The following is a 10,763-nucleotide window of genomic DNA, read 5'->3' on the forward strand; positions in this document are numbered from 1 at the left end:
CAGCAGGAGATGTGTTTAATATGTACAACCACCACCTATGTTAGTATTATATACCCTAAATTCGATCATATTTTTTTTTAAATTGTTGCCCCTTCTTTTTTCATGATTTCTAGTTGATTTGAAACAATGCTTATAAACTCAAATGGGTCTTTGGAGTCAAATCACATTCAGCTTCTCTAGGCCCGTCAAGACCAACATTTAATAACATTTCTCTCATTTTCAACAAGCTCCTCTTACAAATATGCCCATTTTGCGCATCACCTAGTTCCATTGCCATTTCCCTTTAGAAGTCTTTCTCACTGGTTTTCTTTACATTAAAACTCTATATATTTGCATTACTTGTACGAAAAAATGTAGAACATAATTTTTAGTATGTTCAGTTATCTGCCCTCATTATTGACCATATGAAACTATCATTCCTCCCCACAAAAAGCAGATACAAACTAAGAGCAGTACCCTCAGCATATAGATTGGCTACGACAGCTGACAAACAGGCTCTGGGAAGGTTTCGTAGAGGAGGTCAAAGCACATTACTATGGTAGAATCGCTGGCTGGGAAAGTTGATGCTAAAAACTATCTGTTAAGTCCTGTCTTCTTTCACTAGATCATAAGTACTTCAGGACAAGGAGAACAAGGGCTATGTCTTTTTCATTTCCAGTCATCCACGAGTCACATAGTACTTGCAATACAAAAGATGTAGAAGACAAATTTGTCGAATGAAACTGTTGAACTAAGAATAGGCAGGAGGTTGTAACATGAAGGGATTTGTCTGACATACAAAAGAGTGTGATTGAGCATGTACTGAGAGCCAGTGAAGAAAAGAGACTCACGAGAAAGGTGACAACATGGCACAGTGCCGCAGAAAATTAAAGTAAAAGGAAAATAAAAAAAGAACTGGATTTTGTCATTGTAGTTTGGGTGTATTGTTATGTGTTAATTGGCCACGTGTGTTTCCTAGTCTTTAAAATACGTGTTTATATTGCTCATCAATTTTCCTCCCCAGTCCTTTATACTGGTTTTATTGATTTGTGGAAATTCTCTAAGATACTCCTGTTATGAATCTTTTGTTGGTTTTGTCTATTTACATACCACTCCCAGTTCATAACCTATAACTTTGCTGTCTTTGAGTTTAATTTTAATATGGTCAAACTTATGACACCTTTCTTTCACATCTTACTCATGAAATTATTTCCTACAATAGGTCCAATAACTATTCACCTACATTTCCTAGCTGTTTTAAGCTATTGTTTTTGCCAGACAACACTTGATTTCATCTGGATTTGAAATTATTTATTTCTGTATCTCTATTTAAGTATCTTGGGAGTAAAATTATGGAGAGTAAAACTGAAGAAATCTATTAGTGTTTAATTAAAATAATGTTTAAGAAATACATAAACTTCATCTAAGGTAAATGAGGCTTGCACAATAAAGCAAATTCAAAATAAAAAGTGAAGTTCAGATTAACACCAACAGGTGTTTATAAGACATAACTGAAAGTAAACATTTGGTTCTTTGTATTATTTTGATCACAGAAACATATTTTCTGTACATTTGGAAGAAATGTAGCCTGAGAGTTGTTACCTAGAAAGAAGTACACAGTTTCTAAGGATGATCTCTGCAGGCTAACTTGTGTTAAACTCAAGTTATAATCCCATTAATGACATGTAAATAAATGATGGAGGAATAAGACTAATTTGAGAGTGATTGTAGGCAGTTCTTTGATACAGATAGTCCCAGAAAGACTAGTTAAAAATGTAAGTGGAGGCAAAATAGGGATCTGGATATTTTGTAAATATGTATTTCTAAACATGAGTATTTTTGAAATTTGGGGGGATTCTCTAATACAATTGGTTTTTCTGTTGACTCTAGATAGATCAGTGATATTAATAAATCAAATAATTGTATATCAATTTTGTTTTATTTGCTTATCAATTAGTATGGATGCATGAGGAAAGACATGATGGGGAAAAGGCAAAGTTCACCGTCTGTCCTGAGTGAGGTTGGAGGTAGCTGGCCTGGATGGGGGAGAAGGAACCCACTTGGATGGCATGTGTCTTCGTTTGTTCTCCTGGCCATTCCCAGTCCAGAGGACAAGGATTGTTGCAAAGAGAAAAATTTTTCCTCTTTCTCTGTCTCCCTTTCTCAACCATCTCCAAATTCAAACTTTTACAGTACAACCGTCAGACTCAGGTGAGGATGAAGGTAAAAGGCAGGAACTGTAGAAAGAAAAGTGCCGTAAAGATCTGGTCTGTTTTTTGTTTTTGTTTTTTTGTTTGTTTGTTTGTTTTTGTGTTTTAATGCCTTTAATTTTTAATATTTATATTTTGATATAATATTGACTATAATTTCAAGTGTTTGTTCATTTAAGGGTAACCACTAGCATAACAGAAGGAGGCTTTCAAATGTAGAGGCAATGTAGGATACTGATTAAGACTGTGGTCTCTGGAACCTCACTCTCTGATGAGGTAAGTAACTTGGACATGTTTGTGCAATGCCTTGCCTCAGGTTTCCTATCTGTATAATGTGGGTAATGACAGCCACCTCGTAGCATTATTGTGAACATCAAATGAGTTGATAAGTGCAAAGAACTCAGAACAGTGCTTGGCATTAATTAATAACTATTAGAATATCCAAACATATAACAGAATAACAAAAGGGAATGATTTGATCAATTAAACTAAAATAAAGAGAGGGGAAAGAAAGAAAAAAGATGATCACACTAATTTTAGTTAAGAAAGCAGGATGCAAACAAAATATTTTAATAAGAATGATAAATATTAATAGATTACATGTTCCTAATATTTATTTGTCTTTTGATTTATTATTTTCATAAATATTTTGTGAAATTTATATTAAGTATGAACATTTAAGCATTATGGTATAAAGGTGACCACATTACACAGAAAAATTTCTCATCATGGTGGAATTGTGGATTTAATGAAGGACACAGAATTGTGCTATCCAATATGGAAGGCACCAGTTATAAGTGGCTACTTAATTTTAAATTTAAGTGAGTTAAAATTGAAATAAAATTAATGATTTAAGTCCACAGTCCCACTTGCTACTTTCAAGGGCTCAAAAGACACATGGTTAGTGGCTATTGTATTGAACAGTGCAGATTTAGATCATTTCAATTATTGTAAAACATTCTAATGGAGAGGGCTGATATAAAAATAAACCATGACAAAAAGAAAATTTCACATACTGATATAGGCCTTGAAAGAAATAAGAAAGTGTGATATGATACAGAATGACTGGGAATTACAAAAACAGGGGCTGGCAACATGATAGAGGGCAAGATCATAGAACACTTTTGTGAAGAGAAAAATGTACAAGCTGAAACCTTAATGATTAGACCAAGCCAATGAATTTACCAGCCTATGGAATTTCTTTCTGGCAAAGGTAACACCATGCATAAATTTTAGGCATAGAACTTGGAGAAATTGAGAATAAAAAGGAGGCCCTTGAAAACATGGGCGTGATGAATGAGGACAAATATTGAGCCAATGAGGATAGACAAGTAGACAGAGAATAGATCAGGTGGGGCCAGATGGGCCAAGATAAGGGATTTGGATTTAATTCTAAGGGTGATGATTAGCCATTGAAAGCTTTTAAGCGATGGAGGTAAAACAAACAAATAAAAAAAATGAACTTTACAACTGATTAAAAAAATTTTAAATACTCTATTGTTAAGAAATTTAAAAATAATGATCCAGCACCACTGAATATCATGTAATGGGTAAAGTACAAGACAAATGAATACAAAACTAAGAAGAAGACATAGGTAGCAATAGTGTTAAGATGAAGTAAAAATCAAGACAATAGAAAAAGATAAGCAATCTTTTATAACGATTAATATACAATGTACAAACCATGAAGTATGCGTATGCCCTAAGATGTTCCACAGAAAGCATTACTGAGTATTGCAAAGATAACTCTTTGAATTACAAAAATTCAATATACTCATAGTCATGGTGAAGCACTTATTATGGGATGAACCTTGTCCCCCTTCCAAATTCATATGTTTAAGTTCAATGCTCAATACCTCAGAATTGTTACTGTATTTGGAGATAGGGTCTTTAAAGAGATTATTAAGTATGTGAGGTCATAACTATAGGCCCTAATATAATCTGACTGGTGTCCTTATGAAAAGAGGAGTTTAGGACACAGACACACAGAGAAAAGATCACATAAAGACACAAAGATGGCCATCTACAATCCAGGGAGAGAGGCTTCAAAAGAAATCAAGCCTGCTATAACCTTGATCTTGGACTTCTAACCTCCAGAATTGTGATAAGATAAATGTCTGTTTTTGAAGCCACTCAGTTTGTCAGTGCATTGTTTTGGCAGCCCAGGCAAACTAATGCCGTGCCTGAACATAGCTGAATTTTAAAGAAAATCAGGTGCTACCTTCCCCTAGATATCCTCCCCCAAATCATTAAGGCTACATATTGCAAATATATTTTTTAAAAATTAGAAGTTGTCAAAAAATATATGCCTTCTCAAAAGTCAACAATGACAAAAATCTTGACGTCTTTTTTAAATTAATAGTGGAAATGGTTATTTTTAAATAAATGAAGTATATATTTTAAGTTGTTCCTTCCCATTATTTCTTTGAATATACAGATTCTCAGAATAAAGACTGGTTATTACCACTTACATTGGAATTTGTTTTAATCCATATGAGTGCACCCCTTTCTCACCCACATCACTTAGTTCTTAAGCTGCCACAAATCTGTTTTAGAAAAGAGGAACATAATATATTTTCTTTTTTAGCAAAAAATTCGTGACAGACTTGATGCTAGGTATTTAAACCTATATTTCAATAATCTTATGAATATATGCATACACCCTCATTTTTACAAATTAAGCTTGGAAATACTAGATATTTTAAGCAAACCACTTACAATTGCTAAGATATAAATAAAAACAAAGCATGTATTATTCCAAAGCTCTTGTTTTTATTGAATTGTGATGCTGTCCCTGCTTTGGGTGCATTTAAGTAATAGTCAAAGGGTATTACTGAATTTTCTTAAATGGCATGTCTTCAGTTTAGAAGTCCACATGTAGATGGAATTAATGTCAAAAGGTCACGTAGGTCATCCTTCAGTCTGGACAGGAGTCTGTAAAAACCAATTCGCCAGAGATTCAGTATGAGGGAGTGGTGCCACCTTACATAAGAGATAACACACTCTGCTTCCATCCATTCATCTCTGTGAAAACATGCATGGTATCTTTTCCTAACAGAACCAAGTCATCCCAGACCGAATCTGATAACCTGACCTTTTATTGACACTTTAAATAAAGTACATAAGTGAATTAGCCAAAAAAAGCAATAGAAAGTATCTTTACAACAGTCCAGAATTAAAAAAGAAAAAAAAAAAAGTCATTGAGAGGTCTGTCTTTACCATTCACTGAAATTTTAATTAAGATATGCATCCTCACTTGAACGATGCTCATTCACAGCTCAGGTGTCACTCGTACCAGTCCTAATTTACTCTTACTTGCCATTCATGTGATAAAAAGTATGATCACTATAAAGGAAAATAGGAAGGAAAAAAAAGCATACAAGATGAGTTCACCTTTTTGCTTTTCATGTGAGAAGAGCAAATGACTAAATCTGCAGTTGCCAAAATGTGCACATATTTGTTAGAGGAGCAGCTGGTAATGTTGTATACAAGCTGCTCTCCAGAAATTAATTGTGAATATTAAGAATAATCCTGACCTGGGTCACAGCTGAGCTGATTTATTTTTTTCTCCCAGACATTTATCAGGCCTGTCTTTTCTTCCATCGAACTGAAAAGCAGGATGTCTCAGAGTTCATGATAAAAAAGGCACCAATGTATTATGGACCTATACAAGTAGACATCTGTTTAAACTCCATGCTTTGGTCTTTTCTTGATTGTAGTATGCCAAATTATGAACACCATATGAAGCATAAAATTGTTCTGGCTCACCTTCCTGGTGCAGTTAATTTATGAGAAAAAGACTCATTTATGAAAATTTATGAAAAAGACTTTAAATATCATATTAAATAAAATTTAGTAGGATATATTCGAGTAGTATAAATAGGTCTAGTGATTTAGTGTATGAACAACAAAAAAACCTGTATGAAATATATTCGCTGACTATGGCAATAAAATCAATCCAAGAAAACTATTTCTAGGGACGTTTACCTAAATGTCTCTCTATTTTTGTTAATCTAATTTTTAAATCTTTATTTGTAATGAAGCAAGCTTTAGTACTTTTTCTAAATAATAGTAAATTTGTTAAAGGCATATAACTTTAATTTTGTTGTTTCTCTATGCAAACATACCATATATGTATGTTCACAATACAACCTTACTGACTTTCAAATTGTGAAATTCAGTGATATGTCAACATTGTCTTAATTTCCTGTGTAAAATGGGAATATTTATGCCCAGCTGATAGAATCTTTGTGAAACCCAGTATAATATTTGTTATATATTTTGCATTTAAAAAACTCCATACAGTACAGATATTGGTATTAGGAGGTATTCAAGAATAATGTTTTAGAGCATGGCCATTGATTTCTTTAAACATATAAATCCTGCCCCATGATATTTTTTCTCCTATCAGTTTGCTCTCCAACTTCCTACAAAATTACTTAATGTTTATTCTCAATTTTACACATTCTCTGTTTATTCTCAGATTCTGAGTTCACAAATTTCCCCTCAGTTCAGCATACAGTGGTATCATTGTCACTATTTTTAAGATGGCATTACATGGGCTCTCTCCTTCAACCTTTTTCCATAAGTCCCCAGAAATATTTGTATTCTTACTCCGTTCATACTTCACTCCTACAATAATGGAAGATCCATCCCTGATCTTACTAAAGATCAATATTTCTACTTGAGTTATAACTTCCTCTGTTTTTTCTCTCTGATGACCCCGTATATTTGCATTAAAAATTTCAAATTCAGCTAATTTAAAAGTAATTCTCTCTAAGCCATAGTAAAATGACTGGTTGTAGCCATTAAACCTATAAAATGTATAAAATTAATCAATCATGAAAACCATGATAAGAATATTAAGACATTGACTATCAAGTGTAGTAATATAATAAACACAAATCAGACAGAGAATGGAAATAAGATGACATGTTAGTGCATATTTTTCTACACTTTTCTTGCTGAGATTTGCGGCCATAAAAAGTATCTAAAATTAAGAAAGTTAACAAACAAGAGGTAGTCTTGGAATAATTTTGTAAAGGGAACATGAGAAGCACTAAAAATAGTAATAATAATTAATATTAAGTGTTAATAGTTGTTAGTAAATAAATATTGGGAAAAGAGAACTTGAAGAAGTATAAGGAAGTATTAGTAAACTAATTTGCTCATTTTTCATAGTGGAAAATAAAGAGCAAAATAGTGCAAGCAAAAGGCAATTCCTATATCAAAACAGGAACACAGTCTTCAAAAATAGCCAAAACACTTTTTAACTTCCCAAGTGAAAGATTAGTTATAGATGTTTGAGTCTGTCATCCACTGGGAAACCACACTACAATTAAAGTATATAAGTTCAGAAAGGAATAAACTCAAACAATGACAGAATAATAGAAGAAAGAGGCTGGGGAGGAAAAGAATCATTTTAATAAACTCATGGAAGATAGAAGACAAAGTAGATATATTTAGTTATGGATCTGCAGATAGTCATCTTGGAGTTAGGGGTCCCTAAATCCAATCACTGGAATCTTCCAAGGAGAAAGGAAAGGGAGATTCTGACAGAGAGATACACAGGAAGAAGGGTGCCCTGTGAAGGAGACAGATTGACATTATGCTGCCACAAATCAGGGAACATCTGGGGCTACCAGACATTGAAAAGATTGTTCCCTAGAGCCTTCAGAGGCAACATGGCCTGGCTGATACCTTGAATTCATATTGCTGTTTCCAGATCTGTGAGAAAACATTTCTCTTGTTTTAATCTACCCAGTTTTGTGGCAATTTGTTACGGCAAGCCAAGAAACTAATATATCCATGGTGTATAAATTCTCTTTCGGAAAAAGAAAAGAAAAAAAAAAATCCTCTCATGTTTCTTTTCCCTCTCTCCCCTTCCTACTTCCCATGGTGGTAGAAGCGAGGAGGTAGGTGCTGAGCATCAATGGGATAAATGACCAACTGGCAGATGGGATCTATTTCAATTCACGTTCTACAAAATGAGACCAACTTTGGCTGGCTCCACAATTTACTCTACTTCTTTGGTACGCTGCAAATTCACTCTTACATTCCCCAAGGGAATGCCTCATATCACTTTCTCTTCTCAAATCCTTTTTCCCCTTTTCGACACTTCCCTTTCATCCCAGGAGTTATCACACTGCCTTGAACAAGCAGAAGCAATCTGTATTCTTCCTCTCATTCTCTTCTCCTAGTTCAGTGAGGAGATTTGTCCTTGTTCCATGAAAACTTAGTCACTACAAATGTATACTGGATGTCATGCCCTTTTATTTTTGCAAGGACTTTTCCTCTTCAGCTAACCCATCACTGCATGGAATCATCAGACTCTCTACTTCCATTGTATCATCACTCGCAGTTCAGAAAATGCTCTTGTGTCTTTCATCCTTCAAACAAAGCAAAATATAAAAACATCAAAAATCTGCCTTCCCCCCACATCATTCTTCAACCACAGCCCATTTTTGCTATTCCTCTTCATAAGCAGTCTTCTCAAAACCCTTATCTTTTACTTCTGAATTCTCCTCAAAACCCTTTCCTCTTATTCCTGAAATCTCCTTTCTATTCACTCAGTCATCCTTCAATTCTCTCTTCTCAACTTTTCTAGATGCTTGTTATTTACCTCTCAGCCACAACAAACAGGATTAAATCCTCTTTCCTACTAGAAAGATATTTCTCTTTTGAATGAATGTCGACAATATATATCCTGATTTTTGTCCAATTACCTGATGCTCCTTCTCAGATATGTTTGAATTACTCTTCCTTCTCTATCCAAATGTGAGAGTTACTTTGGAATATTACTGTTTTTCTATCTCTTTTTTCTTCACAACTAATTCTACCCAAATGTAAACACCTAGTGCAAATTCATCATATCCTTACTCCAGAAACTCCTTTGTCAACTCCACTGGAAAATCTCACCATATCAAACTTAAATTTCTCAGAATATTTTCTGTAGAAAGGTCTCTGTTTGGTTCCTTATCATGAATTTCTAACATGCCAGAGTATAACTAGCATAGATTTGTCACTCAATAAAATTATTTGCATGAAAAGGTGGTTTATATAATAAATACTAAATATGGACAGTAAAATGAGATTATATTTAGTAAGATTATTGGACAGGTTTTAATAGTCATTAATATGAGATATTACATAATGCTTAAATTTTAGTTCTGAGAAATTCTGGGCACTTATAAACTGATCACTAAAAACATTGTTTATTGACTCTTGAAATTGTTGATATGACTAGAGCCACTGTTTTTAGGCAACCGATTCACCACTTCTTGTATTCTTTTTGTATACCGTATATATTACTTGCTTGTTGTTTCTTACAATCTGACCTCAACTACACTCAGAAAGGTCTGTCTCTTGAATACTTCTCAAAATGATCTCTTCTCCTATGCTATCAGTCATTTATGAAAGACCCAAGTCCACTCTTACCACCAGTCAAGAATTAAGGGCCAAGTCAGAGATAAACTTTACTTCCAACTCAAATATTATCAAAGCATTAATTCCAAAATAAATTAACTCTTTCCCATCTATTTTATCATTTTCTAAATGTTAAACATTCTCAATAAAGTACTACAATCCATGATAAAAATAAAACATAGTCAAATGTAACAACCACTAAGTATTTCTTAAAGTTTGTTTAAGATCATTTTTCTTACCACCGCCTCTCTGTTTAAATGGTTTCTACTTACAGGTTTATAAATAGAGACATTAAATAACACCACAATATTGTAAAACATATTACAATGGCCAGATCATGTTATATTTATTACTCCACATTTAGCACTGGCCCTTCCACATAGCAAGCATAAAATAAAATAAATATCATCAGAAGTATTTTTTTATCCATTATCAAAAACAATGTTTGTGCTCGCTTCGGCAGCACATATACTAAAAATTGGAACGATACAGAGAAGATTAGCATGGCCCCTGCGCAAGGATGACACGCAAATTCGTGAAGCGTTCCATATTTTTTTGTATGGAAACCAATTTGACAATAAATTTCATATATTAAAAAAATAAATAAATAAATAAAATAAATAAATATATTAAGAATAAAACAAAACAAAACAAAAACAATGTTTATCTTAAATGCCTGAGTATGACTGCTCTGCTATTATAATCGGCACTAAGCTTCTCAAAATAGACATTTCTTTCCATGTGAGTAAATATTTAGATGGTTACTTTAAAGCATTTGGCCCTAAGAAGGGCTGATAGTTCATCAGATCAAGAACCAGAGTCAACATTCCATGGGCCTTACCGACTTTCAATTTATTTGTATAATTCAAAGCAGCAAATAGCTTTATGTTGTGTGTGAGAGGGAAAAAAAAAATAAAGACTTGCATGGTATTGCTAAAATCTGTCAGGAGACCCATACATTAAGGATAGAAAGATTAATATCTTTTGTAAGCTGGGTTACTTACAGAGGGACAAGCTAGATGAATAAAAAGAACATAGGTTCTTATTTGTAGATTATGTATAAATCACATAAATGCTGCAAACTGATTTTTAAAGTAAATGTTAGTGACTCTCTGATTGCCTATGTGACCTGAAAAAAGACTATAAAAA

The 10,763-nt window shown here is 33.4% G+C and overlaps 1 non-coding gene across 1 annotated transcript; it reads left to right on the plus strand.

The window, feature by feature from the left end:
* Window positions 1–10,061: 10,061 nt before the first annotated feature.
* On the plus strand, window positions 10,062–10,169 carry LOC128776635 (U6 spliceosomal RNA). The gene has a single exon (XR_008421799.1). It is a non-coding gene; the product is annotated as a U6 spliceosomal RNA (small nuclear RNA).
* The last annotated feature ends 594 nt before the right edge of the window (window positions 10,170–10,763 follow it).

This window comes from Panthera pardus, unplaced genomic scaffold (genome assembly GCF_024362965.1).
Source record: "Panthera pardus isolate Hobbes unplaced genomic scaffold, ASM2436296v1 HiC_scaffold_1, whole genome shotgun sequence".
NCBI classification, from domain to species: Eukaryota; Metazoa; Chordata; class Mammalia; order Carnivora; family Felidae; genus Panthera; species Panthera pardus.